This window comes from Mustela putorius, unplaced genomic scaffold (assembly GCF_011764305.1).
Source record: "Mustela putorius furo isolate JIRA1106 unplaced genomic scaffold, ASM1176430v1.1 tig00001999_pilon_pilon_pilon, whole genome shotgun sequence".
Classification (NCBI taxonomy): domain Eukaryota; kingdom Metazoa; phylum Chordata; class Mammalia; order Carnivora; family Mustelidae; genus Mustela; species Mustela putorius.
The window spans coordinates 263,679-290,633 of record NW_025421923.1 but is presented as its reverse complement, the minus strand read 5'-3'; the positions used below and the strand labels follow the sequence as shown (position 1 = coordinate 290,633).

The 26,955-nt window shown below is 49.7% G+C and overlaps 1 long non-coding RNA gene across 1 annotated transcript; it reads left to right on the top strand.

Annotated features, from left to right (window-relative positions):
* The first annotated feature begins 14,583 nt into the window (after positions 1-14,583).
* LOC101691749 lies at positions 14,584-25,319 on the top strand. The gene is made up of 6 exons (XR_001178872.2): positions 14,584-14,692; positions 15,060-15,149; positions 15,372-15,417; positions 19,551-19,730; positions 22,737-22,954; positions 24,964-25,319. It is a non-coding gene; the product is annotated as an uncharacterized LOC101691749 (long non-coding RNA).
* The last annotated feature ends 1,636 nt before the right edge of the window (positions 25,320-26,955 follow it).

Genomic DNA, 26,955 nt, shown 5'->3' with positions numbered 1-26,955 from the left:
GTTTGGTTCTAACCCATAGCACCTTTTCCCCCCAAAACCACATACTCTCATTTAGAAAGACCCAAAAATGTCCCCGGTCTTGGAATTTGGGGTTAAGTCCCGGGAACGAGAGGAGCGCAGGGCCGAGCTGGGAAGGGGGCGCACAGTATGAGAAAATCAGAAAAGCAATATTCCGCCCCCCCCCCCCGCCCCGTTCGGGACTACCTGGCCCCAAGCACTCACCCTGGAGGGCAGGTGAGCGAGAAAAGGGCACTGGGACCCTTTATGGCCCATAATAGCCACGCAGCTGTGCAAGCAGAGATCAAAGATCAAATCAAATTTCAAGCTGCAGGGACCTCAATCCAATCACCTGCAGAGGTCAGGAAAGGAATTTTTCTTCCCTGAAGAGCCCCAAGATTGGCTGAATTCCCAACAGGGGGGGTTGGCAGTGCCTTGAAGGATCACATTACTGGCTACTGCCCAGAAGCAAGGGGACACGGCCTCGGGGTTGATGGGACTGGTGGGGCCACTGCATTGTTCCCGGGGAAAAGTGTCTGCCAAGCAGAATGGGGAAAGGCAGAGAAAGCCCAGGACTTGGCATCCGGGGGCACCAATGTGGTCGGAGCTCAGAAGCCTCCTTTTGAGCGTCCACTCTCTAGGTAGGTCCCCAGAAAGCTGACTGTTGACGATTTTGTGGGTGCTGGGCTGACCTCTGTCTCTTCCTCCTTTGCAGAGCCCGGGGTTGAGATGGGATTTCTGCCAGAAGGAGGATGGGCACTCGACGGCCTCGCCATCTGCACTGTGCACGTCGCCCATCCCCCACCCCCACCCCCAAAGCACACAAAGGAAAGTTGCTGGAGCCCGGATGCTCAGGCCTGTGCCCAGTTGTGTGCCCCACTGGAGACAATGCCATCTGGTTAAAAGAAATACCCTTGCATCTCTAAACCGTTGGACGGAAGCAGAAGCCCCCTCCCCACCCCCCGGCGCTAGCTCGGAAAGGCTCTCTGGAACCCTCGAACTGGGACCTTCAACCTCAGTTCTTGGCCTTGGCCTCGCCTCTCCCACCTGAAGACACTCCTCCGTCGGGGAGAAATTAGGAAGATTTACTGCAATGCCGGGGAGAGGACTTCATTGGACGATAAAGAAAGAGAGACCAAAATTTAGTTCTCGAGAGATTAAATAGGTTGCTCCCTAAAAAAATGGTCCCCCGGTGGTATTTCATTGGTGTTTGGCAGAGGGTGCCCTTTAGAGTGAGAAGAAGGTGTGTGTAAGTCACGGGAGGGTGGGCGGAATGAAATAAACGTACCATCCCCTGGACCTGGAGAACCCAGTGCGGGTGAACTTGGCCGCTTGGACTGTGGATGTCAATCAAAGTAATGTGTTGGGGGAAGGGGGAGGAAGTTTGTCACCCGTTTTAATATCAGAAATTCCTTTACGTGGGTGGTAACTGGGGAACAGCTGCAGGTAGCTGAATCACAGCCCAAATCCTTGCAAAAACGCTGGTGGGACCCCTGCCAACAACTGAGCAATGGCTTTTCAAGCTGGAAGGGAGCAAGTCTAACTAAGTAAGACCAAGTGGGCGGGGGCGGTGGGGGGGAGAAGGTGGGGGTGGGGAAGCCAGTTTTTAAAAAGCTGAGTTTGGAAGCCGGTGCATATTTAATAGGATTAGAACCCATGAGTTAGAGGCTGAACATTCTCAACCTGCCTCGTTAAACAGGCCAGCCTGCAGGAAGGCGGACTCTCCCAGCAATGGCCGGGAGGCGAGGGAGGCAGGGCAGCGAGACACCTGGGGCTCTGCCAGGGGAGCTGGGCAAAGGCCGCAGAGAGATTTTGGAAGTTCTTTGCTCCTCTCCCTTCTCTGCAGCTGGGAGCCACCCGCCGTCCCTCTCCCGGTGCGCGGACACACCCAGTTTGTCAATAATGCCTTCGGATGCCCTGTCCCTGTTTGACTTGGCCTGGGCCGGTCCACCCACCACCTTGGCCAGTCCCAGGGAGGGAAGCGTTTGCCTTCGCTTCCTCCCGTGGGTGAGCGGGGCCCAGCCTGGCCCTTTCAAAGGTCTGTTTGGATCCTTGCCGGAGGGGTCGCAGATGCGGGTCTGAGTCTGGAGGTTTGGAGGTGGTGGGAAAGGGTTTGACACCCGCTGGAACGTTCTCCTAAATACGGATCCTTATTTGCTTGCCTGATGACTTTAGCCTGCAGGTTAGAGGGGAGTCTGGTCCCTCCAGCCTCGGCTGTGTGGCCCACGACGCCCGGAGATCTCTGCCGCGGGCTCTTGTGCTAACGCCCTGAGGCACTTCCGACAGCCCCTCTCAAGCCCTGAGCTGCTTTTCCCCCCCACTTTCTGACGGAGGCCAGAGGTCACCCCAGCCTTTCCTCTGGTGGCTTTCAGTGCCACTGAAATGAGAAACAAGTCCCAGCTTTGGGGCAAATATTCATTGGAGATCGTCCGCAGATCATGTCACGAGGGTCAGGGATCACAGACACAGCCACGCATGCGACACTAAGGACCACGGGGCACTTCCTGTGATGGCGCCTCGACTGGTCTAAACCGTCCGGACCATCTGGGCTCTTCACAGCAGCCCGGGTACCATGTTCAGCCGTCAAAGGAAAGACGGCCTCTCTGAAAAGAACCACCAGGTGTTATGGAGGCTCAGCTACCCAGATACCGCCGTTCCTTGGTTTTTCACGCTGCAAACTGTCCTCTTCCTCAGGTTCTGAAGCGGCAAGAGAAACGTCAGTCTTGCCCACAAGACCTCTGTTTCCCCCTGAAGTCTAGATCAAGAACCCATGTGCTAGGCTTGGGCAGGCTTGGGCCACTACTACGGCCCACTGAGGAACTGTGGCATCTTGGGGGGCAGTGCTGAACTTTCTCAACCTCGATGTCTTGATCGGAGAGAGGCCAACGATAAACCACCACCACCACCACCTGCACATAACGCGCTTAGCACGCGGGGTGGATGCTTCCGGAACCTGGAACACGGTCCTAGGGCTGAGGGTTATGCCTGATAGCTGACACTGGGGAAGCTCCTCCCAAGGCAGGGGCTACTGCCCTCAGGATGTTACATGCTTCATTCCCTTGCCGGCCTCAGCTCAGCGGCCCCCTTGGGGCCCTCCTTCCTGGCTGGGGCAGTGAGTTTCCCTCCTTCCCCGACGTGACCCCCAGCACCTCACCCCCACCCCCGGGGTTGGTAAGTAAAGATCACGACCCAGCCTAGGGAGGTCCTGGAGGCACCCCCACCCCTTGTTTTTGGACAACCCGAGGGGATTCTCGAACCCCTGTGAGGGGCGGGCGGAGCTGCGCACCCGGATGCGGGGGCCGCAGGAATCCGGGGAAGCGGGGACCGTTCCGACAGCTCCGGGGAGCCCTGAGCGAACAGCGTGTGTCCTGCCGGCTGTGTAAACACAGTAACCAAACACGCTGATGACTTCCAGGGCCCACCAGATGGCAACAAGTACAGTGGGTGATGTGGTTTCCGTTTCTTCTCCTTATTTTTATCTGCTCCTGGTGCCTCGGGGTAGGACAGAATGTGAACCTCCTTGGAATCTTTGTTAAAACCCTAAATCTTTGCTTTATGGCTTAGCAGCAGCTCCAATAGGGTCCTTGTCGGCTTTGCTAAGATGTCCCCTTCTCAGTGCAACCTTCTGGGACCAAAAGCAACCGAGTCCCCTTCTTTTAGGACCCTGCCCCCCCAAACCCATGTGTCTTAACTACTTCTTTGTTTTTAAAATTCTCTTTGTCCCTTCCCCGCCCCCAGCAGAGAATAAATTCCTAGAGAGCAAGAGTTTTTGTGGAACTTTGTTCTTTCTTCCTACCATACCGTATCCCGCAGCCGGTTAACAGTGACGATATTTTTCAAATGAAAGAATTTATACGTGTCCCTCCTAGACCAGCCGACACGAAGCTGAATTCGGCCGAAATATTTTCTGGAGCCTGAGTTAGGGACATCACATGCCACATTTCCAGACTTTTCTAGAACTCGAAGAGAGGTCGACACAGGATCTTCACATCAAGTTGCTAAGATAGAGAAGCCCTCCTTGTTCAAGGGCACAGCCACAGCGAGTCAGGAGGTACACTGGAGTCAGGCTGGCAGGATCTCCCCGCAGCCGCGGTGTCCTTTTTGGGGGCCTTGGCCCTAGCATACCCTCCCCCACCCTCCCCCACCTTTCCCAGAGCCTGGCTCTCAAGCTTCACCCTCCTCCAGTGAGCAGCCCATGGCCTCTGGAGGTTCCAATCCAGGTTCTTCTCCTCTTTAAAGCTTTAATGCCCTTTCCCTCACATGGATGTGAAATACACTTTTTTTTTTTTTAAGATTTTATTTATTTATTTGACAGAGAAAGAGAGAGACAGTGAGAGCGGGACACTAGCAGGGGGACGGAGAGAGGGAGAAGCAGACCTCCTGCTGAGTAGGGAGCCTGATGCGGGGCTGGACCCTAGGACCCCGGGATCATGACCTGAGCCGAAGGCAGAGGCTTAACCCACTGAGCCACCCAGGTGCCCCCGCATTTTTATTTTTTTGTTGTGGATGTTGCTTTTGCCCCTTTGGGCGGTGAGAGGGGAAGTAACAACTGCGGCCTGTGTCTCTGGCTACTACCCGACAGCCCACACGCCCAGCCGGCTCCATGCACCCGGCGTGAGCTCATCAAAGAAAACAGAGTGAAGGAAAGGAAAGGGGTCTTGGGACAGACGGAGTCACTGGGGAGGAGATGGGCAGCAGCGGACCCGCTGAGGCAGGACTGTAGTGGGTCGGGTCGCTAGGTCTCTGCAGTGCCCCTGCCACTCCTCCCGGCCACTCCAGAGAAGCCCAAATCAAAGCCCAAAGCGATTTCCTGTCCGGTCTTGGCTTGCTGCCAGCTTCATGCACTGGACATGCGCAGCCGCCTTTCATGGTGGGGGCAGTCCTTCTGCGGAGTTCTCTGTCATCTGAGTTCAGGCTTCAGTTATGTAATCAATGCACCGAAGAAAGCAAAAGCCAGTTATTAATATTATTATTATTATTTTTTTGGCTGAAAAAGCATCTTTTAGCGATCTCTTTATCTCCGTCACGTTATCCCTTTTATGATTTCTCTCCGTATTTTTTTTTTTTTCTGACTAAATAACAGGTCCAAGGGGAGGGGGAGATGAGAGGCAGAGTTGGGAGGTTTAAAGTTTATCTTTATCTCATTCACAACCTACATTTAATTTTGTGATAAGCAATGCTAACATAAAGGAAGAATTTCCCAGGACTAAAAACGCTGAGTGTCCACCGAAAAATGGTTACAATATGGTCGCTGCTCCTAGGCCAAGGAAGGAGGCAGACAAAGACACAAGTGCACGTGCCATGCTCTGAGAAGTTTCTCTAACCGGGGACAGGAGTCTTGTGTCAGGGGTACGGAAGGTGATGATGGAGGGCGCTGGGTGGGTAAGGGAGGGATTTTCAGAGTCTGCCTAGTAATCAAAGGGAGGAGGGCCACTGTAGGCCTAGAAAATGTCCCCCAGGATGTTGTTGAGTATGGGAAGAGCATGGCCTTTTGGGGGAGCCCACAGTCATTGCACATGGCGGCGTTGTTGGGTTGGTGAGACTTGGGGAGTTGGATGTGAGCATGGAGAGGAGGCTGTAGAAGTTGTGGGCTGGGCCCTGGTGCCCCAGGGGTCGCCATGGCAGCACACGGGACTGAGTCTGTGGGTGACCAGTAGGCATGGAAGCATTTGTGTCAGTCAAAGAATACGGTTACGTCTGGGTTTCAGAAAGTGGGTCTCGCTGATACAGAGGATGGAGGGGAGGGTATGTGAGAGTAGAGGGAGGGAGACCTGTTTCTTGGTTTCTTTTCTTTTCTTTTTTAAGATTTTATTTATTTATTTGACAGACAGAGATCACAGTTAGGCCGAGAGGCAGGCAGAGAGAGAGGGAGAAGCACGTTCCCTGCCGAGCAGAGAGCCCGATGTGGGACTCGATCCCAGGACCCTGGAATCATGACCTGAGCCGAAGGCAGAGGCTTAACCCACTGAGCCACCCAGACGCCCCTGTTTCTTGGTTTCTTAAGCAAATACTTACAGAGCTCCTTTTGTAAGCCAGGTCCTGGGACATAGCAATGAACAAAACAAGATTATTTTCTGGAAGCAAAAGCCCACAACAAATTTGTGATACACATAAACAAAATATACCATGTATAAACGTATCGTATGTCGTTACATGATACATATGTTTGCATGTGATGTGATGAGAGGTGTGAATAGGGTCTTTTCAGACAAATGAAGTGCACACGAATAAAGAATGATGGGGTGTCACATTTTATTTTCTTGTTTTACTTTTTATTTTTTTAAAGAGAGCACACGTGAGTCAGGAGGAAGAGCAGAGGGAGGGTGAGAAAGAGAATCTCAAGCCGATTTCCCACTGAGCACAGAGCTTGATGCCGGGCTCCATCCCAGAACTCTGAGAAAATGACCTGAGCCAAAATGGTGAGCTGGCCTCTTAACCAACTGAGCTACTCAGGCTCCCTCCCCGGGAGTCACATTGGAGCCTGCGTGGCCAGAGAAGGCCTCTCTGGGCAGATGGGACTGCACCCTGGGCTGGATAAAATGAGGGATCCGGCGATGCCAATATTTGGGGGAAACTATAATAAAATTTTGGAAAGATAAACATGGCCCAAATTAAAAGGCAATGATACAGAAAGATGAGAGAAAAATTTAGGAAGTCACATTGAAAGGACTTCTAGCTGCAGAAAGTGAGAGAAGGAGAAATGGCCCACGATGGGGCCTGGTGTTGTGGCTCGGTCATCTGTATCATTAAGTAGGACAGAGAGTGGGGAGGAGAAACACTTCTTTAGAGAAAAATGATGATTCATCTAGTCTTTCAGTGGCTGGTGGCACATCCCGGGATCCCCTTCCTTTTTTTTTTTTTTTTTTTGGCCATTGTTCTTCTTGATAAGTCACTCCAGATCTTGGGAGAGTCATATAGTAGCCATTCTCCTTTAAGAAAATGAGGGAAGAGCTCAAACCCAAAGGTCAGGAGTTTAGGGCTTGATCTAAAGACGACTTGGTTTGTTTTCTGTTTTTTCCCTCCCTCCTTTTCGTTTCAATTCCAGTCCCCGAGACCACTTACTCGACACAACCAAACCCTCTTGCTCCTTAAAAGAATATAATCCAGAAAGGTGTGTGAGAATAACACCATCCACCCCAAAGCACGGGGTCTCTGGGGCTCAGGCGGCAGAAGTGTGGAAGGCCCACACCCCAGCCACCAGCCTGATTGTGAGACCATTCTAAGCAGATCCTGTGTTCTGCAGGAAAAAGGGAAATGGATGACCATCTTAACCTGCTTAGGAATAGCTGAAAATGTGTTTTCTGAGCTGAAATCTTGAATATTTTGAATTAAAACTGTGCCACAATCTGGAGTGTTCTGAAAATCATTGGCAAAATCATGCAACGGTGTCAGATTCTGGCATTTTTGCCCTCGTGCCCTGAATGGATTTCCTGTGTTCATTTCGGCAGCCTCTGGAGCTCCTAGAATGGATTATACGTTTTCCCATCGTTTTGCTAATTACACCGCGGCATGTTTTGCCTCCTGCGCAGCTGCTCGGCTGGGAAGCCTGGCTGTTAGCAAAACAGCTCTTCCACGGGGTAGGGACCTGTCCCCGGTATCAGAAGGTGCAGGGAGTGGTCGGCTAAACCACGGAATTCTCTGAATGAGTAAGAGCCAGCCCCACGACGGGACAGTCGCGGCTCTTAACGGCGAGTATCGTGCCATCTTGACACATTTCCAAACAGAGCAAGAGAACAGTTGGGTCACCTCTCCACTTGTTTCCCAGCTGGGCTGAAATTCCGGGGCAGGCTGGGGGCCCCCAAGTCTTTGCAGCCTTCCCGTGCTTGATCCGCAGACTTTGAACACCCACTCTGTCTTCTTCATGTGGGGCATGTGGTGTCAGGGGCTGTTGGGGTGGTATGACATGAAGAACCCTCTCCGGTTTGGGGCAAAGACTTTTAGTGTGGATGGGAGTAAAGTTTTAATTCAAACCATAGGGTGTGTCCCTTCTGGAAGAGCATGGGGGCAGGAGAAGGGAGAGGGCCGGACCTGTGACATCGCCCCCTCCCCCGTTCTTAGGTTTAACACAGAACCCTTCCCAGTCGTAAGGAACCAGCCCTTGCCCACTTCTCAGACTCACCTTGTGCCACGACACACTGCACTGCAAACCGTAGTTCCTCGGCCACTACACGCCATCAGTCTGGACGTTTGATTATTGTCTGTCTTCCCGACTACGTTGTATGCTCTGTGAAGTCAGGGGTCATGTTTATCTGCTCACTCTATTGGTTGATTGAATGAATGAATGGATGGATGAATGAATGAATAACTGAGGAGCTTGAAGTTGGCATCATGTGCACCAGCTCAGCCTTCTAAGCTAAAGGAAAAGATCCTTTTCCAATAAACTACGCAGGACTGAAAAGGTTACAAGTTCCTTTCCTCAAGGACAACATACCTCGGAAACCCGAATGACCTAATCCTGCCGAGACTTGGTAGTGGGGGGTCCTGGGCTCCGGGGAACGGGTTACCCTGCAGCCCCTCGATAATGTGGGTCTGAGTGAACAGTGCTTCTGCAGACACATGCACAGTCAGAGGGTCCAGGTTTTAAAGGCAAGGCACGCATTCGGAATGGAAAGGGATACGGAGGATAATTTGGCGTCTGATTTCTGAAAATGCGACACGGACTTGGTTCTGAAGCCTTAAAAATAAATGAAGGCAAACTATGTTTTTAAATAAAAAAGGAAACGCACGGCCATTTGGGCAAAGGGAAGAGAAAAATAAAAGCAGGTCACGTGTTAAGCTTGGATCACCCCGACAGAGTGTGGGTTTAATGTGTAGATAAGCAGCCGGGGTTAGGCGAACCGTTTTCTTCTGTGGCGAGGCTGGTAGGGGACAGTCCCGCTGATTCCCCCAGAGGGAGGCAGGAGCGGGGTGGACACCCCTCTGAAGGCTGGCTTATCGAGGCTGACTTCCTTCCAGCAACTTTCACCTTTCCATACTAGTTGTCCTGCAGCTCCTTAAACCTAAAAGGACCTTGGAGTTCGGAAAGCAAATTTTCCAAAAGATAGGATTTGTTTGAATGTGGATTGGAGAAGCAGGGGGAGGGGTGGAGGTTGGCCTGGATTAGAAGATGCTGGATGGGGCCTGGCCTCCTGGCCCCTGGAGGTCTAGCGAGGATCCTGCGTCCCTTCTGGAGAGCCGGCAGGACTTGGGAGAACAAACGCGGTGTGTTTGGCTTCCCGGTTCCGGTGCTCCTTTCCCCTCTGCTTCCGACTCTAAACCCTCTTTAGGACATCATTGCATTGATCTAGGATCTGTTTGCTATAAATCCACCTGTGAGAACGCTGTATCGGGGGGAGGGGCTCTGAGGGGGAGGGTTTGTGGAAGCAGCGGCCGGAGGTGCTGGACATTGGCCAGTGGTATGGGAATGTGTGTGGTGGGAAAGGCACCAGGCGGAGAGGTCAGACACTGGAATTCAAGTCCCACTGTCCCCAAGACCCAGCGGCAAGACGAACTCTGACTGGGTCACTTCTTCTTGTTGGGTCTCAGGTCTCTCATGTGTCAAAAGAGGCAGTGAGGGGACACTTGGGTGGCTCAGGCGGTTAAGCATCTGCCTTGGGCTCAGGTCATGATCCCAGGGTCTTGGGATCGATCAAACCCTACTTCAGCCTCCCTGCTCAGCAGGGACTCTGCTTCTCCCTCTCCCCCTGCCCCTCCACCTGCTTGTGCTCTCTCTGTCTCTCTCTCTCTCAGAAGAATAAATAAAATCTTAAAAAAAAGAAAGAAAGAGAGAAAGAAAGAAAGAAAGAAAGAGAGAAAGAAAGAAAAGAAAAAGAAACAATTAGGTGGGGGTACTTAGCAATCTCAGAGTCCATGAGATGTCCTCGTCTGTGCTGGACAGGTAGTCCCAGGCATACAGCGACAGAAATCAGGGAATCGCTTTGATTCTTGGTGTCCATGGTCAAAGGTGGGATCCTTTTTGAAAAAGCCACATGGCCCAGGTGACCAGGACTGTGCTGACTATGCCATATGCAGAGGTGTGTGTGTGTGTTCCCCTCACAGCGTGGGAGCTGTGTCTGCAAAAACATGTCTGTTTTTTCTTATGTCCCTCGGACTAGGTTCTACGACCGGGTGTCAGAGGAGCACGGATGGGAAGGCCGGACGTCTCTGACGGGTGTCCCAGTGCGTGTAAGGGTCTGCACTGAGGAACCAAAGCCAGCGGGTCCTAGCTTGGTGAGAGGGTAATCCTGGGGACAGGAGGGTGTTGGTAGCCCCACGAGGAGGAATCCGTGCCTGCTGGGCAGTCGGAAGTTGGCTGCTGCCTCTGCTTCTCCCCTCGGCAGCTCCACCCCCCACCCCCCCATCCCCGGGCTGGCCCACATGTGGCGAGAGGCACAGAGGCCACGGGGCCTCCGAGCATGCTTCCCGCTCCCAGCTCTGCCGCCGCTCTGGCCTCAGAAAAGCCAGAAGGTTGCAATCAGGAGCTGGCTGGCGAGGCTCTGGGTCACCAGAAGGGTCACCCCTGACTTATTTCCATGTCCTCCAGTCCTGTCAGGAGGTCTGTGGGGGCACAGAAAGCAAACACAGGAGAGGGCTCCAATCAGAAACAGCCCGTGACCTCCTGGAGCCCAGAGCAGGCGCGATGGTCAACTTTCCTACAGCTCCCCGAGGACTTGCGCGGACGCACAAAAAAGTGCGCATCGGGGTGTCTCTGGGCACGTCTCTGTACTTCATGCCCTTCTGCAGGGCCGTGCAAACGCGTCCCAAACGTGCAGGCGTTGTGTGATGCTCACGGGAAGAGAACTTTCAGGGGACACAAAGGCCTGTGAACGTCTTCCCTGGGGTGCCAGCCAGTTCAAAGTGACCAGCCTCACGGGCCGCTCGGTGTCCCCTGCTCTTTTGCGAGAAGGCTCGAAGGAACCGTCCCGAGCAGCGTGGCTCATGGGCAAGCAGGTCAGACCGCCTCCCGTCACTCCGTGCATTTGACCAAATCAATCAGTATCGGGACTGTATGAAGGGGAACGTGCCTTGAATACAGCCTGGACAGGGACGGAGAGCGCAGACAGCGACCCGCGTTCTCCTCCTCCTCTCCCTTAGGCCTCCTGGTCCCTGGCTTCATGCTTGGAGACATTCTTTGGCAGCAGTGTTCTCTCTTTGACTATTATGGGATTCCTTTCGGAATGGAAGGTCCCCTGCTAGTATTAAAGGCCTCTTCTAGGTCTTTCTGTGCTGTTGTCCTGTACTGTGAATATGCATAGTACCTCACCTATTGACTTCGCATAATGCCTCCAATTTACATGTTGCTTTGCATGTGATTTGCATGACATTAGGTCCATTCCGCCTTCAATGAATATTTATCAACAGTCACATACCACAGGAGATGCTATATAATGAGAAGGAGGACCAAGGATACAAAATCCTCTAAATCTTTGTTGCTTTTCTCCAGCGGCCTCTACCCCTCCCTCCCCCCTCCCCCCTCCCCCCACTAATCCATCGGGCCACCTACTTCTCTTTGACAGCTTCTTAATAAAAGTTGATCTGCTTGGGATAATCACTGGTTTGGCTTCTCAGAGCTTAGCCCCACCTGGAATATATACCTGAAGAGTCAGAGCATACTGAAATTGTACCTGCATGAGGCTCTTTAAATAATTTCTACCAATGATGTCATGGCTTCTTGGGGTCCTTCCTTTCAGACTGACTGAGCATCTGCATATGCCTAAGGACACTTGAGAAGGGGAGCCTTTATTTCATGAACACCAAAGAAAGGAAGAAACTGAGACATGAACCTTAGGAGGAATTTACTAAGGGTTCTTACATCAAGTTCAAGCCCAGCATGAGACTGCCCTTAATTAGATGCAACATGCGTTTTCGGGATTCTATGATGTCTGAGTATGAAGTTAGATAAAGAGGTTCGACACGGAAATCTGTGCCTCAGGGAGTTCATAATATGCCTTCATGTCCTTATACAATCCTTCTGATCTCATTTTGGGGCAGTTTCACTTGTGTGCCTGTATAGGACATGGACCTATGTAATATTTGGAGACAGTTGAGTGAAAGTTTCCTCCATTACTCCATGGATTAGTATATCATGGTCCCTCTTTAAAATGGGAGATCTTAAAGAAACTTAAAAACCAACCTTTTAGTTGGTTGTTCTGCCATCTTGGAGTCTTTTACTTCTAATTGTAGGAGCAAGCATATATGCGAGATGGCTTAGGGGTCCAGCTGAGAAGTGGTATGCATTGGCTTGTGTTCAACACAATGGCAAGAAAGCTTGGGAAATGGAGAGAGCCACAGAAATATGGATGAACACGGAGGCTCTCTGCCACACATACTTAGCTGTGCGTCTCCGGAAAAAAATCACCTGTTCTCTCCAAGCCTTCCCTGCTTATCCATGAAAAGGGGACAAAATCCCCTAGCTTCTGAAATTCTTAGGAGGATTAAATAAGATAAAACATTGGAAGGTATCTACCAGCCCAGGGTCAGACACAGAGCAGAGGCTACAGAGGTGCCCCCTCTCTTTGCCATCCTACCCCGCCTCCCTCTGAGTTGTTTCTTGTAACACATAGGAGAAGAGGAGGCAGGCAGGATGGTCTACATATGGTTTTCATCCGATAAATCAGGATGTGAGGAGATGCCATTTACATTCTTTGCTGGTCTTCTCAAGGCAAATGAGTAATATCTAGCTGTTTGGAAAGAAGAGGTTTTCTTAGCCCAGGTGGAGCCCTTCCTAATTGCTTTGGTGACTGTTTCTGGGCTTTGTTGGAAAAAATAATGGTGCACAATGATACTGCCTTTGAGTACCAGGGCACTGAAATCTACAGCAGTAGCAGTTTTCTGTGTTGTTCTTGTGAGTCGTACACAGCAAAAAGGCAGGCTGGAAGCCCCCGAAATTACTAGCGCAGGTGTGGGGAGCTGACTCAGCCCCACTCTGCTTACTGGCTAAGCTGCAGGTGGAAGGCGAGTGTGTGTACAGATGGGTGCTCGCCCTGACTCAAGCCTCAAAAGGTGTCGAAACCTAGGGCACAGCTTTGGGAAATGCCGTATTTAGAAAGGGCTGGCTGATGGCCTAACCTATTTTCTCATCCTCCAGAATGTGTGAGAAAAGTCAATCCGATGGAAATTCTGGCCTTCCTCTCCTTACAGACCTCTTCCTGGCATCCCCAACCCCCATTGATCCTGGCTGCCAGGACTCACTTTCTTTCTCTTTGTGACCACCTGACACTTTATTTTTTATTTTATTTTATTCTATTTTTTTTTAAGGTCCCAGTGTAAGGCAGTTCTGGAAATCAGTATGGGTCCAATGCCTGTAAAGTACCAATGTGTAGCAGTAAGGTCAGTAGTTGGATGGAAATACATTGAATTGTGAATAATAAAAACTTTAATAACAGTAGTTTAAAGAGAAAAATCATTTAATTGCCTCACAAGGAAACCTAAGGGATGGTAGTGCAGAGTTGGTTGGCAGATAACCTCAACTTCATGCTTCTTTTTGTTTCCATCTGCCTTTCTACAGCTTCCTTAGCTCCACCCCTTGGCCTTTTGCCCTCATGGATGTTGCCTCATGGTCACAAAAGAGCTCCTGCAGCTCCAGGCATCATATTTGTAATCAAGGCAAAAAAAAAAAAAAAAAAAAGAAGAAGAAGAAGAAGAAGAAGAAGAAATTAATAGTGCTCGTTACCTCTGTCCTTTTTATTAGGACAGCAAAAGCTAATCTTAAAATTCAGATCAGGAGGAACAAACAGTTATTTTCAAGTAAAGTCAATGCTATCTGACTTCACTTCCAACATCTGGGTTCATTCATGGTTTTAGAATCTCTCCCTTCTTCCTTGCTTCCTTGCAGAAGGGACCCTGGACTATATTACAGGGTTATGTGCTCCTATTTCTTCTGGTGGGTCTCTTAAAGATGGACAAGGAGACCTCCAAAGTAGGAGAGAGGGAGAGAGAGAAAGAGAGAGGAAGAGAGAAAAGGCATTATCCAGAGATGGGTTTTGACCGATTTCCGTCCCTATAAGTTCATATGTCACCTACCCTACCCTTGCCTTACCTTTCACATTGTCTGCAGTGAATTTCCCTGCTTGCCCTGTGAGCTCCTGCACCTCTTTCAAGCTCCAGGTGTCAGAGTCACGTGGTGATACCACAATGCCGGTGGGTAGGTAGGTGGCTGGAGAGTCAAGCTTACTGATATATTTATTTCAGGGCGGCAGAAAATGAAGTCCGCTCCAGTTGCAGAAATCAACTTTTACTGAACCCTCTAGGATTAGATCTGGTATTTGAGAGGGGGATTTCCATGCCTGCTTTCACATATATAAATACCAGTTCATTCAAACATTAAAAAAAAAAAAAATTAACTCTTCCTTCCCCTCTCCCTTCTATGTCCTAAGAAAATGGAAATGAAGGCCTAGGAATTTTAAGAAACGATTCAAGGACTCCTTGGAACAGCCACATGAAAACACGAGGAGTTTTACAGCATCCAAGGAACCCTACCCAGGGCCAACATGGGCTGCGGACATTGCTGACCAATCACTGTTAAGCTCCTCCCGCGCACGCGGTGCACACTGCTGACCAATCACAGCGAACTTAGGGTCTGTTTATGGTTTCACAATCGCCCAGTGCAGCATGGTTCAGGAATCCAGCCCCCAGCAGTCGGGGTCGGTTGCCGAGATAGGATGAAACCTATTTGCAACGCCTGTCCGTTGGGGACGTCTTGCATAGCTGTCTTTGGGTAGATCTAAAAACCGGAACGCTATCTCATTCATTCAGTGAAATTCTGTTCCACTGTTTGCTGAGAAATTTCCTTTGTCGGGATATTCTGTCCACGTCCCCCCATCATTAAGACCTGGAGTGTGGGGTGCGCCCCAGACTCTGCGATTATTACGCGGGCTGCACGCAGCCGGCCTTGGAGATGGGCCCCTGGAGGAGGTATCAGCTGCTTCACTGCAGGAAGCTCCTCGGAGAGGAATGGTTAAGGGGTGAGGGGTGGCACGAAAGGACCCCCAGCTCCCCTGCCACAGCTGGGCACATTTGTAGGTGGATGTGTAAAGAGGCTTTGCCCCAGAATTAGTGATGCTTGCGTATCCCCTTTCCCACAGGGCTGCAGCATTAGGAAGCCTGACCCCTGGGCAGCTGATCCGCGTGGAGCTGGGCTGCAGGGACCGGAGAGCTCCAGGTCTTCGGACTGTGTGAGAACACAGGCGAGAAGCTGATTCGGAAGGCTTGGGAGGGACAGACGGGGTGGTACTCCCTTGGTGGCAAGGCAGCTAGGTAACTAAGTAGGGGTTAATGTTTCTAACTATCCTCACCGGCTAAAGAACAGGTTAGAACACGACCACAACTAGAAAGTGCTAGCTCATGTGTTTCGAAGCATGCTTCTCTTCTCAAGGCAATTATTTTTGTTATTTTAGTTGTCTTTGACCTTCACTGGTGGGGTTGCGGAGCCCGGCTTTAAAGGTGAGGAACAAGGAATTTGAAATTTACATGTGTTTGTACAACACAATTTTCATGTGCAAATTACTGTCACGTGATAAGGACTCTTGGAATTCGTAACTGTGAAAACACACACACACACACACACACACAGTGCTTTTGATCCTGTCTTCCCTCAGGTGGACATTCTAGAGAATGTAAATTTATTCTTCCAAATGTATGTCAGAATAGTCGTTCACGTCTGTCGAGTTTTTACACTTGCCACGCACTGTTTCCAGCAGTACGCATCTTGAATCCTTACAGCCCTTTAAGATAAATAGTGTTATCCACCCTGTTTACGGATGAGAGAACGAAACCCAGAGAGGTTAAGTGACTTTCTCAGGGTCACACAGCCATGATGCGGCAACACCCAGATTAGAACTTAATTACTCTGACCTCAAAGACAGTCATCTGAAACCCACTTCACTTCCCTGTCCCTTTCACTTCTAAAATGCAGTAATTATTACTCAGCCACTCTTTCCTTGAATGCAGGTGAAGAGATCTGCTCTCAACAGTAACAGCACTGGTTCTAGGTGTCCCTCGAGGGCAGCCTGGTGCGTGTTTCCTGATTGTTCCCTGCACTAGAGAATACCTCCCACTCTGGAGGGATCACACCGGTTTCTGGATCTTTGGTGTTTTTTTGTGTCCCCTCCACCCGCATTTCATTTTGATGTTGCGCTGGTCTCTCCTGCACTTCCTGGTCGGTCCTCCGGGCGAGCATTCCGAGGGCAGCAGTGGCTTCAGCGAGGAAACTCCAGTTGTTGTTTTTCAACTTCCTTTGATCCTATTTTGTGGTTGACTTGGCGAAAGTCCACATCTGTCACCAATGAGCTTTAAAGCGGCTGCAGCTCAAAGCCCCTATCAGATTTGACCTCAACACACCCAGTTCTGAGGCATCCATTTCCTTTCCATTCTGGAGGAACACGCGGCGTTTCTCTGATTGGACATTCATCGGTCTTGCTTTCTGTCTCTGCCTCTCCTCCCCCTCAGTAATCCTCCAGGCCCAGGAAGGACCTTCACATGTTTCTGTTGCTGTGCGGCATATGTTGTGTTCTAATCCTTCCTGTGTTTGCTGTAGGTATGGCGGGTCTCCAAGACAAATTACTGGTATTGTCGAGGAGGTCACCCGGGCGGCGTTCGGGTGGGGGCTGGGGCGGGAGATGGCTCTGGGGAGGCACCCCTGGGACGGCCTCCGCCTCCTGGCCTTGTTTGATGGTTCCAGGGCTGGGCCCAGGGACCCCAAGCTGCGAGCTGGCAGAAGGGGAAGGAAGACCAGGGCTTTACCTACTGGCCCTGTCAACTGATGAAGGGGAAGCTTGTATGGGGCAGACCTCAGGCAACAGATGTTGGTGGAGGACCTGCCAAGACCGTGTTGAGGGTAGGGGAGCGATGCATATGTTACTTGACACGGGAGGATTAGAGAAACCATGAGGAAACTTGCCTTGTCCCTTCACACCGTGACACCTCGGGGGAAGTGAGTTATGAGAACAGAGAAGCACAGTCCACGCACAGACTGGGAATGACGGGCCAAGACAGGCAGCTTGAATGATGCCTTGGCTTTCCTCTCCTCCCCGCCCTGCACCCCCCAGCACCAGTCACCCCCCCACCCCCACCCCCACCCCCTTGCTGGGGCGATTGGCAGGCGTGGTGAGATCTTTTGTGCAAGCTGCAAAATCAAAAGCAAGAGTCCTCTGATGGAAGGACTGCCTTTGGGGTTGTCTTGCCTTGTTCTGCCCCGTCAGCCTCCCCCTACCATCCCCCACATTGATAAGGGAACCGAATGCTGTGCCTGGGCTTGTCCTTTTCCCTGGACTTTGCAAATGAAGTCATATGGAAGATGGCCAGAGGAGCCAACCATGTGTCTCTTTTGATGGCCCAAGGCATGAGGGAGCCCCAGTGAAAAGAACAGAGTTCAAGGGGCTCAAGTCGTCCGGGAAAGTAGGCATGTGACCACGGGAAACTCATTCTGGTCTAAACGAGATCCAGGCAACAAGTGGGAAGAAATGAGCTTGGTTCCATGGTTCCTTGCTTTCCCTCTGTGTTTGTTAGGTCTTCACAGGACTCTACGTTCTCCTGGAGCTAAGGGCAGGCATGAGATGGGTGCGCTTGTTTGCACTTCTCTACCCGCAAAATGGTGGTAGAACGTGCAGGGGAAGTAGCAAAAAGAGGGACCCCACAGGAGACTGGCCTGGGGAAAAGCACATTCTGGTCATAGAAGGGCTTGTGGAAATGAATTCAGGATCAAGATTTCTTTCCCTGGTTATTGCATTCCTGGAAAGGGGTGGGGAAGACAACCCAGTTGAATGAAGTCCATTATGGGATCCAGGGAAGCCGTGGGATGTCTCTAAGCTTAGGGACCCCTACAAAGAGAGATCAGGACTGTTTATCCCCACCAAGGGAAGCAAACCTCTAGACCAAGTCTTGGTCGTCTTCCATAATTCCAACCTATTTCCACCAAAGATTCTAAAAGGGACAGAGGGACGGGGGAATGACGGTGGTAGAAAAAAGACAACATGGGGACAAAATGAGAGATGTGGATAGGGATGGGGAAGGATAGAGAGGGAGTGTGTGGGACAGAGAGTGAGGAAGAAGGGGGCCCAGAGAGAGAAAGGGTGACACACACTGTTAGAGGATGTTGTCGAAGAGACCTAATGATTGTGTTGATCCTGTCGCACTGGGCTCCCTGACCTACTGAGTCCTGTTTTGGACTGGTGGAAGCAATGCTGAGGCACTGAACCAAATAAGGTCTTGGGCAAGAGGAATTTCAAGGGCATACACACTGTGGCTCAGATATCTCCCCTTATCTTTCCTACCGCCTTCACATCTGACGGAACATTCCCAGGAGAAGTTCTCAGACTCCACACACTGTGCTCAGAGCACAAGAAGCAGTAGAGGGAAATAGTGCCGGAATGGAGGCACTTTGTACATGACAGGAACAGGCCAAGTATGTTTCTTCTACTGCTTGTAGTGTGGCAAGAGTTTTCCCCTTAGAGACTGACTCCTGTCGACCTCAAAGGTGTTCTAGAAGTTACTGAGAGACTTTAAAATACTCTGGGAGCAAACCCATGGTGAGGTACCACCTCACACCTGTCAAAATGGCTAAAATTAACAACACAAGAAACAACAGGTATTGGGGAGGATGTAGAGAAAGGGGAACCCTCTTACACTGTTGGTGGGAATGCAAACTGGGGCAGCCATTCTGGAAAACAACATGGGGGTTCCGCAAAGAGTTAAAAATAGAGCGACCCTACAAACCAGCAATTGTTCTATTAGATATTTACCCCAAAGACACAAAAGTACTGATTTGAAGGGGCACATGCACCCTGATGTTGGCAGCAGCATTATCAACTATGGCCGCATTACAGAGAGAGCCCAGATGTCCATCAACTAATGAAAGGACAAAGAAGATGTGGCCTATATGTATAAGGAATATTGCCCAACCACCAAAAAGAATGAAACCTTGCCTTTTGCAACAAGGTGGATGGAGCTAGATTGTATCATACTAAGCGAAATAAGTCAGTCAGAGAAAGAAGAATACCATATGATTTCACTCGTATGTGGAATTTAAGAAATAAAACAGATGAACATAGCGGGAGGGGTGGGGGAAAGGAGAGGGAAGCAAGCTGTAGGAGACTCTTAACTAAGTTGATGGAGGGCGGTGGGCAGGGGAGGGGGTGAAAGGGGAGATGAGTATGAAGGAGAACCCTTGTGTTGAGCACTGGAGGTAAGAGTAAGTGTGTGTAATTGTCTGCGAGTGGTGAGTCATTAAATCCTACCCCTGAGACCAGTACTACCCTATATGTTAACTCATCAGAATTCAAATAAAAACTTGGAACAAAGAAAATAAAACTCAAATCAAACATGATCTCTGAAAATAAAATAGAGTAAAATAAAATACTCTGGGAGGATCCATTCATTCATTATTCATTTTCTCGGGCTGCCCCAACAGCACAGGTGGGAGGGCTTACCCAACAGAAGCTAGAAGTCCAAGATCAAGGTGTCGGCAGGGTGATTTCTTTGAAGACCTCTCCCCTTGGCTTGTAAATAATCATCTCCATGTGTCTTCACATGGCCTTTCCTTTGTAAGTGTCTGTGTTCTAATCTCTTTTTCTTATAAGGACCCTAGCCACGTACCTCATTTTAACTTAATTATGTCTCTGAAGACCTGTCTCCAAATGAGGTATGGGGGCTTAAGACTTGAACTCGTGGATTTTGAGGAGGACACAATCCATCCTATAACACAGGAGTTCTTTCTGGGCTATTCACAGTTCAGTAGGGATCTGACAGCTGGCTGACAGGTAAGTAAACCACAGGTAAGTAAACCAAGGTTCAGAGGAGTTTGCTAACTTGCCCAGGGACACAGAGCTTTTAAAGGGAAAAGCTGGAATTTCAACACAGGTCATTGGGACTCTGGTGTCGGCTCAGTTTCCATCACGCAGAGAAAGAGTAGTTCATCGTGGAGGGGTGTGAGGGATGGGCTCTGAATCTGGGTATGCCCCTCTTGGACTGATGCCTCTCTCTCTCTCACATATTTTTCCTTTGGCAACTTCTTCCACTCAGCCAGCCTCCACCCCTTGAGTTTTGCTTACCCAGAAACCCAGGAAGCTTTAGGAACCCACTTGCAAGGCTTTGAGTCCAATTCTGACCCTACCAATGTTACTCCTGTGATGATGATGACTAATTAATAAAACTAACCATTTATTAAGCATCTGCTTTGGAACCCATGTTAGGCTCTTAAGATAAAGTAGCTCCTATTCTCTCAATAACTCTCTGTACGGTGATTATCGTCTGTTTACAGACAAGCCAGGATGTTTATTATGTCGTACTGTGCAAGAGTGAAAAATTGGAAACAAGCACATACACTTGCAAATTACACATTCCTTATTCTTAGCTCTCTGTGCCCTTACGTGAGTTCTTGTTAGCCTGGATTCTGCAACCTTGAGAAGCGCGCACTTGAGCAGACAGGTAGGGCCACGCAGTCCTACAAAAGGCCACAGTTGCTGATACACTCACCGTGTATGGGGGCCCCTGTCTTCCCGCACTCTCGGCCACACTGGATGCTATCAATCCTTTAAATTTTGGCCTCATGTGTAGAGCTACGTTATCTAAAACAGTAGCTGCTGACCTGGTGTGTCTGTGTGAATTTCATCAAAATAAAATTTTAAAATTCAGCTCCTTGGCTGCACCAGCCCCATTTCTAGAGCTCAACAGCCCCACGTGGGCCTGGTGGCTACCATGTCGTACAGCACAGCTACAGAGCATTTCCATCACCCCCGAACGCTCTACTAGACAGTGCTGCTTTGGGACAAAGAAATGAATCTCATTGTTTTGGGATCCATGTCCCTGACACTAATGAGCTGGACCAGATTTTCACTGAACATCTATAGCAAACTCTTAGGCACACTCGTTACATAAGAGGCAAGATTCTGAGTGTGTGACAGAGGCCATCCATTGAATGTCTTTATCAGTTTGATGTTTGAATGCTGGAGAACAAGCACAGAAGGAAAGGGGAATTTGAGAGGGTCTCAGAGAGGAGTCTAACGAGGACTCCAGGTCCCCAGGAGGACTCAGAGCAATTGGTTTGTAGGAGAAGGAGCAACGTATCCTCGGAGCACTAGGGGAGGAAAGGACAGGTAAGGTGCTGGTGAGTCTGTGCCTTCAGTGGGACGGCTTCTGTTCTTTCTCTCTCTGTACGAGGCATGATCATCACCCTGGAGTGAGGAAGCAGGAAGTAGGAGGAGGATGGAGGAAAGCAGAACCATGACACAGCCGTTCCCTGGAATGGGAACATGAGCTCACTCAGGAAACACACATGATTTCTGGCTATTTTGAGGGTCCAAAACCCTCAGGGGCCCTTCCCCGCCCAACCAAGAGCCCTCAAAAGGGTTGTAGTTGTGCTGGCTCTTGACCTTGTCCTTGAGGTTTATACTTTTTCTTGGCTGGGCCTGTGGGGGGACGGAGGAGTTGGGAGCGAGGGTAGGGGTGGGTGGACAGAACACTCCCTTCCACGGAAGAAGTTCATGCAAGAATGTCTGCTTCTCAAGGTCTCTTTAGCCTCTGACCCTTGCCAAACAGGTGAATTGAACCCATTTGGAAAATTATATGCACCTTTGAATCTTTATGATGAATTCCAAACTAACCAATCAGAACACAAAGTGCAGCTTGAGAAGCAGGGGACAAGGGAATGGGAATGTCTCCTCAAGGATTTTCTCCCTGGGCCCAAAGTATTTACATTCAGATTTGCATGTGATTTGCATATAATTTGTGTCCGGCTACAAAGCCTGTCTGTTGTTCAGATAATGTTTAAGCTAAAGTTAATTTCTAGAATATCTTTCTCTCCCCATCTTTCCTTACCCCATTTACTCAGATGCATGGTAGAAATGTCAGGATTTTCAGGGGACAAAGGTAGTCCCTGAGTCACATGCTCTCTTTGTCGGCAACGCTTTGCCTAATTAGGAGTATTATTGTCATAAAATGTCTTAGACAGCAACAAAAACTGGAACAGGGCTGCTCAGAGGGTTAGAAGCAAGAGGTAGGGGAGTGAACTCGGCTGAGTTGGAAAGAGGAGAGTTAGCTAGATAAACCAAAAGAAGGAAAAAGTCTGGGAAAATTACTGGTGCTAACTACAATTTTTAAAGATTTTATTTATTTGACACAGAGTAGGCAGAGAGGCAGGCTGGGGGGCAGGTGATGGGGGAAAGCAGGCTCCCTGCTGAGCAGAGGGCCCAACACGGGGTTCAATCCCAGGACCTTGAGACCAGGACCTGAGCCAAAGGCAGAGTCTTAACCCACTGAGCCACCCAGGCGCCCCGATGCTAAGTAACTCTTAATGAGGAAGGCTCACAGTGTCCCAGGCATTGTTTCCAGTGCTTTGCTTGTATTGTGAGTTTATCCTCATAACAGCCCTACTAGGCAAGTACTTTTGTTACTCCCATTTTAGAGAGGAGTCAGCGGAGACCCACAAAGGGTATGATCTTCTGCCTGAGAGCATGCAGCAAAGGGAGACCATCCGAACTTGGCTTGGTCCTCAGATTCCCTAACGGGGGTACAGCTGGTCTGCTCTGCTGTGTGTAGAACAAGAAGGGATAGTTCTGGAAGTAAGGGTGAGGCCAGCTCTTCACTTTAGGGAGAAATCATCAGGCCAGGAGAGGGGTCAGGGTATGACATGCCTGCCTGGACGTTCAAGCGGGGCAGGAGATGGAAGGGGGTTTGCTGAGCCCACCCCGGCAGCGCAAAGGGGCTGCAACTGCTCTCGCTCCCTGGCTTGGTCCAAGCCATCCCATGTTTACTCTTTCTTTTGACAGAGAATTCCCTCCCGAGCAAGACCTGGTCTCAGCCTGGTGCAGCGCTAGCCAGAAGCCTGCAGATGTGGACAAGTGGGAAGCACTGGGTCCGTGGCCTGGAGTAAGAGGTTGGCAGGAAGACAAGGGCAAGAATGACTCAGCCCCTTTGTCGTCACGCTCAGAAGGAATCCATCTTATCAGGCCCCAAATGACCAGCAGGACAAAGAGATACTGCTTAGGTAGTCTTCCCCAAAAGGGACAAGGGAATAAAGGGGCCTTTGCTCATTGGATGCCTGGAAATAACCCCACCTCCCTCTTCAAGCAGACCCTTCCTTTTCAGGACTCTGAAATGCGGATTGTCCTCTAGTTGTTATTTACTTTCCTTTTGTTGTATTTTGCTTATGGGGTGTTCTCAAGCGCTCTAGAATGAAAAGTAGCCAGCAGCAGCTGGGGAGGGAAGGGAGGGGGTCATAGCCAAAAACAAACCTTGCAGGAGCGAAGGGGGTAAAATAATTAATGAAGAGGGTGGAGACCACCAGTTAGCATTGGCTGAGGCAGTGTGAGAAACTTCCCCGTGCCCGGGCATGTTGTCGAGGAGAGAGTGTTGTCATCTGAATTAATTTGCATGACAATAGGCTGAATCCTTATTATGCATTAGGGATGCTAATGGGCACCAGCCACAGCGCATTTCCATGGGAAAAGCATCTTTGAGAGGCAAACCTCTTCCTCCTCCCTCTTCTCCCCCTCCCCCCCTTTCTCCTCCCCTTCCTCCACCTTCCCCTCCCCTCCCCCCCTTCTTTCCTCCCCTCCCTCCCCCTCCAGTGCCCGCCCTCCCTCCTGCCCCTCCTCCCCCCTTTCCCTCCCTCTTTCTCTCCGGTCCCTCTGCCTAGTCACTGTGGAAAGCCCTAGCCCCTCACCCAGTGGAACATCCCCTGGGGCGGGGGCTCTTAGAGGGGAGGAAAGGGCGCTATGAGGTGGAAAGAATGCTTTTCAAAACCTCCCCAGACCCCCATCTCTCCCTCCCACCTCTTAGGAAATGACCAAGAAAGAGGTGTGAGTGTGTGTAGTTTAATTAAAAACAGATGGCTTGTCAATGCTGCCAGCCTCCTTGTAATTGGTGATATGGGGGGGGGGGCGGAGAAGCTGCCGTGGGAGTAGGTGGGGCAGAAGATAGCAAGGTCAAGTGTGGGAGTGGGATACAGGGCAAAGGAGAGAGACACAAGTGGCATGGACTATTCAAGGACCTTGAAATCTAGCTGGGACCGAAGCAAGCCGTTCTCTCCGAGTGTTCCCATCAGCCCTCCCTTGAAGGACTTGAACTTGGAGTGATGTAGCAGCTCTGTTCCATCCTGCTTTCCTCCCTCGGCTCCAGAGGCTGTAGAACTCAAAGGGAGGGTTTGGAACCAGATCTTCTGGGTACAAATCCCATCTCTGATATTTACCAGCCACCTGACTTTGGCCGTGTGACTTAACTCTTTGCTGCCCCAGTGTCCTCACAAGTAAAATGGAGACCGTAGTGCTTTTTCCCATGGCACAAAGTACTCAGAATATACCTGGCACACGGTAAGCCAGGTGGGATATGCGCTAGAGGTCACCATCCTTCCTTCCTTCTCTTGTTTATTCTTCCATTCAGTGGTTTCCATTGTCTTTGTGTCCCTTCACGAGGAACAGGTGGCCTCCGCGACTGTTAGACGACTGATTGCATTGACAGATCCGTCCCCCACCCCACCACGGTTGTGGCCCCGCCATTGCCACCATGGGGGTGGCGGGCTTGCTGGGACTATCAGCTCGTGGTCTGATAGTGCCCTGTTTTGTCACATTGAATGTAACAGGTCTGTTAAGAAGCCCAACCATTTTTACTGTGGGTGCTGCCAGTTCTAGAAGGCTTATCTACAACGCATCTCCTGGTATGAGGCGTTCTCTCCTCCCCAGAACAAGATTTGATTGCCAGAGTTGAAATTACTACACTTAAAAGTAACTTTGAGTTTCTTAGCTTTGCCCCACAGTGTCCCTGAGGAGGAGAACGAAGGGCATCTTGTGCCCCCCCCCCCCACCCAGCTGGCTTGGAGAATGAGACTAGGGGTTTCAGCAGCAATTCATACGTGTTTTTGTAAAGCTCATGTTTGGTTTTGAGAAATAGAATTATTCGAAGTCCTATATCGTCATCTAGTATTTCAAAAGGTATTTTCACTAAATGCAGATCCGGTAGGTGCTAATTTAAATACCCTTTTTGTGAGTCCTTTATTAGAAGGTGTGATGGAAGAAAAAAACCAGCTGTCGGGTCTCAGCTCACGAAGCTCTAACACCGAAACTGGGTGGTACTCACGGCAGGATGGCATCAAAAACCGGAGGGACTTGAGACAGATAGGCGGCTGACTTGTCCTTGTGCCCAAGCTGGCCATCTCCTATAAGCATGTTTCAACAGTTCCCTACCAAGTCGGAGTTAAGATGACGGAAAATGTCCAGAGGAAAATCATTTGGATTCTACTTTGCCACTGTCCCACTCGACATTTTCATCAATAACAAATCGATGAAATGCTTATTAAATGTGTTGATCAATAATTGGAAGGGATAACTCATGTATAGAGCTTCACCAATAAAAATTCAGAATGATGTGAGAGTTGGTAATCGATCTAGATAAACCAAATGAAATTCGACAGGGTCAACAGGAAATTCCTGAAGATTTTAATTTCAAAATCCAATTGGTAATGGTTTTTATGGGACGAAAATGAGCTATTTGGGTTTAAAGGCAAGCTCGATCAGTAAGAACCAAAAGTCTTGAGAAAGGAGTTAAATCATTGGATCCAGTCTTCATGGTCTCTTCGTAAAGACGTGTAATTTCCAACTCAAGAACAGACTATTTCCCAAGCCTACATTTGTAACTTTGTTTGGAATTTGGAATATATCTTTTCACTTAGTGGCTCTGCTATAAATTAACTAGGCTTTGATACAGCTTCAGTTGAAATGTAGCTGAACAACAGTATAAATAATAACTTTGATTCCCATTTGCAGACAGAAAGACAACTCTGGTCTAACTGCTTCCAGACTTTACAAGTGTTTTGCTCTTCTTCATTTCCCGCAGCCCCTGCTCATCGTCTCCTCACACCCCTGTCAGGCAGGCACTTGTTCCTGAACAGCTGGGCTCCAGGCAGGAGGAAAGTAGGCGCACTGGAGCCGCCATCATGAAGAGAGACCCAGCCAGGAAGGGAGGCGGCAGAAAGGGAGAACCGAACTCAAGCGTAGCCTGGGCTCCACTTTGGGGAAAGGTGTCCCTATCTGATTTGGTGGCAAAACAGATTAGGAACCCCAGGTAGAAAGTTATAATCTGCATTTAAATAGATGTCCCATAAAAGGTCCAAGTTCAAGACCCAGAATGGGTTCTCCTGGAATTTCAAGGTTTAGCAATTTTTTATTTTCCCTTTGGAGATCTTTAAATTTAGGTCTCATGGTGAATGTTGTCATTTCCAGGCAGAAGGAGAGAAATCAGCAATCTCATGTTGGTTTTGGATTTTTAGAGGGTTGAGAATGCCGCCTTAATCAGAGAAAATCCCAGTATGCTTTGTTTTATTGTATTATTTTAGGATACTTTTACTTTTTAATTCTTGACACGCTGAAGTTTTTGACTATGGTTAAAATAATGATGTCCACTAATGAAGTCATCTCATTAGAGCTGCTGTCCTGGTTACATGGGTATTGGTGTTTCTTCTTTACCGACTGAATGCTTGTGTTCCTCCCCGCATCCCGCCCCGCTGCCACGGCCCGACCCCCCCCCCCCCCTTCCCCAATTCATACATTGAAGTCCGAACATATGAAAGAGATGGTTTTAGGAGCTGGGGACTTTGGGAGGTGACTAGGTCATGAGGGTGAAGTCCTCATGAAGAGAATTAGTGCCCTTGTAAAAGAGACCCAGAAGCTCCCTAGCCCCCTTCTGCCCTATGGGGGCACAGCAAGAAAACAGGATCTATGAACCAGAAAGTGGACTCTCACCAGACACAGAATTCGCTGGAGCTTTGATCTTGAAATTCCCAGCCCTGAGAAGTATGAGATATGAATTTCTGTTATTGGGCTGTTCGGTTACAGCAGCCCGTAGGGGCTAAGAGAGTTTCCCAGCCATGACAGGATGAACCAGACAAAAGGATAGGAACTAACTAGGCGAGAACACTGACCCCTTTTGGAGCATTGCTTTCCTTCTTTCTTAGTCTTCTGAAAGAATGGAGTTTTAAAAAATTCTAGTTCACGT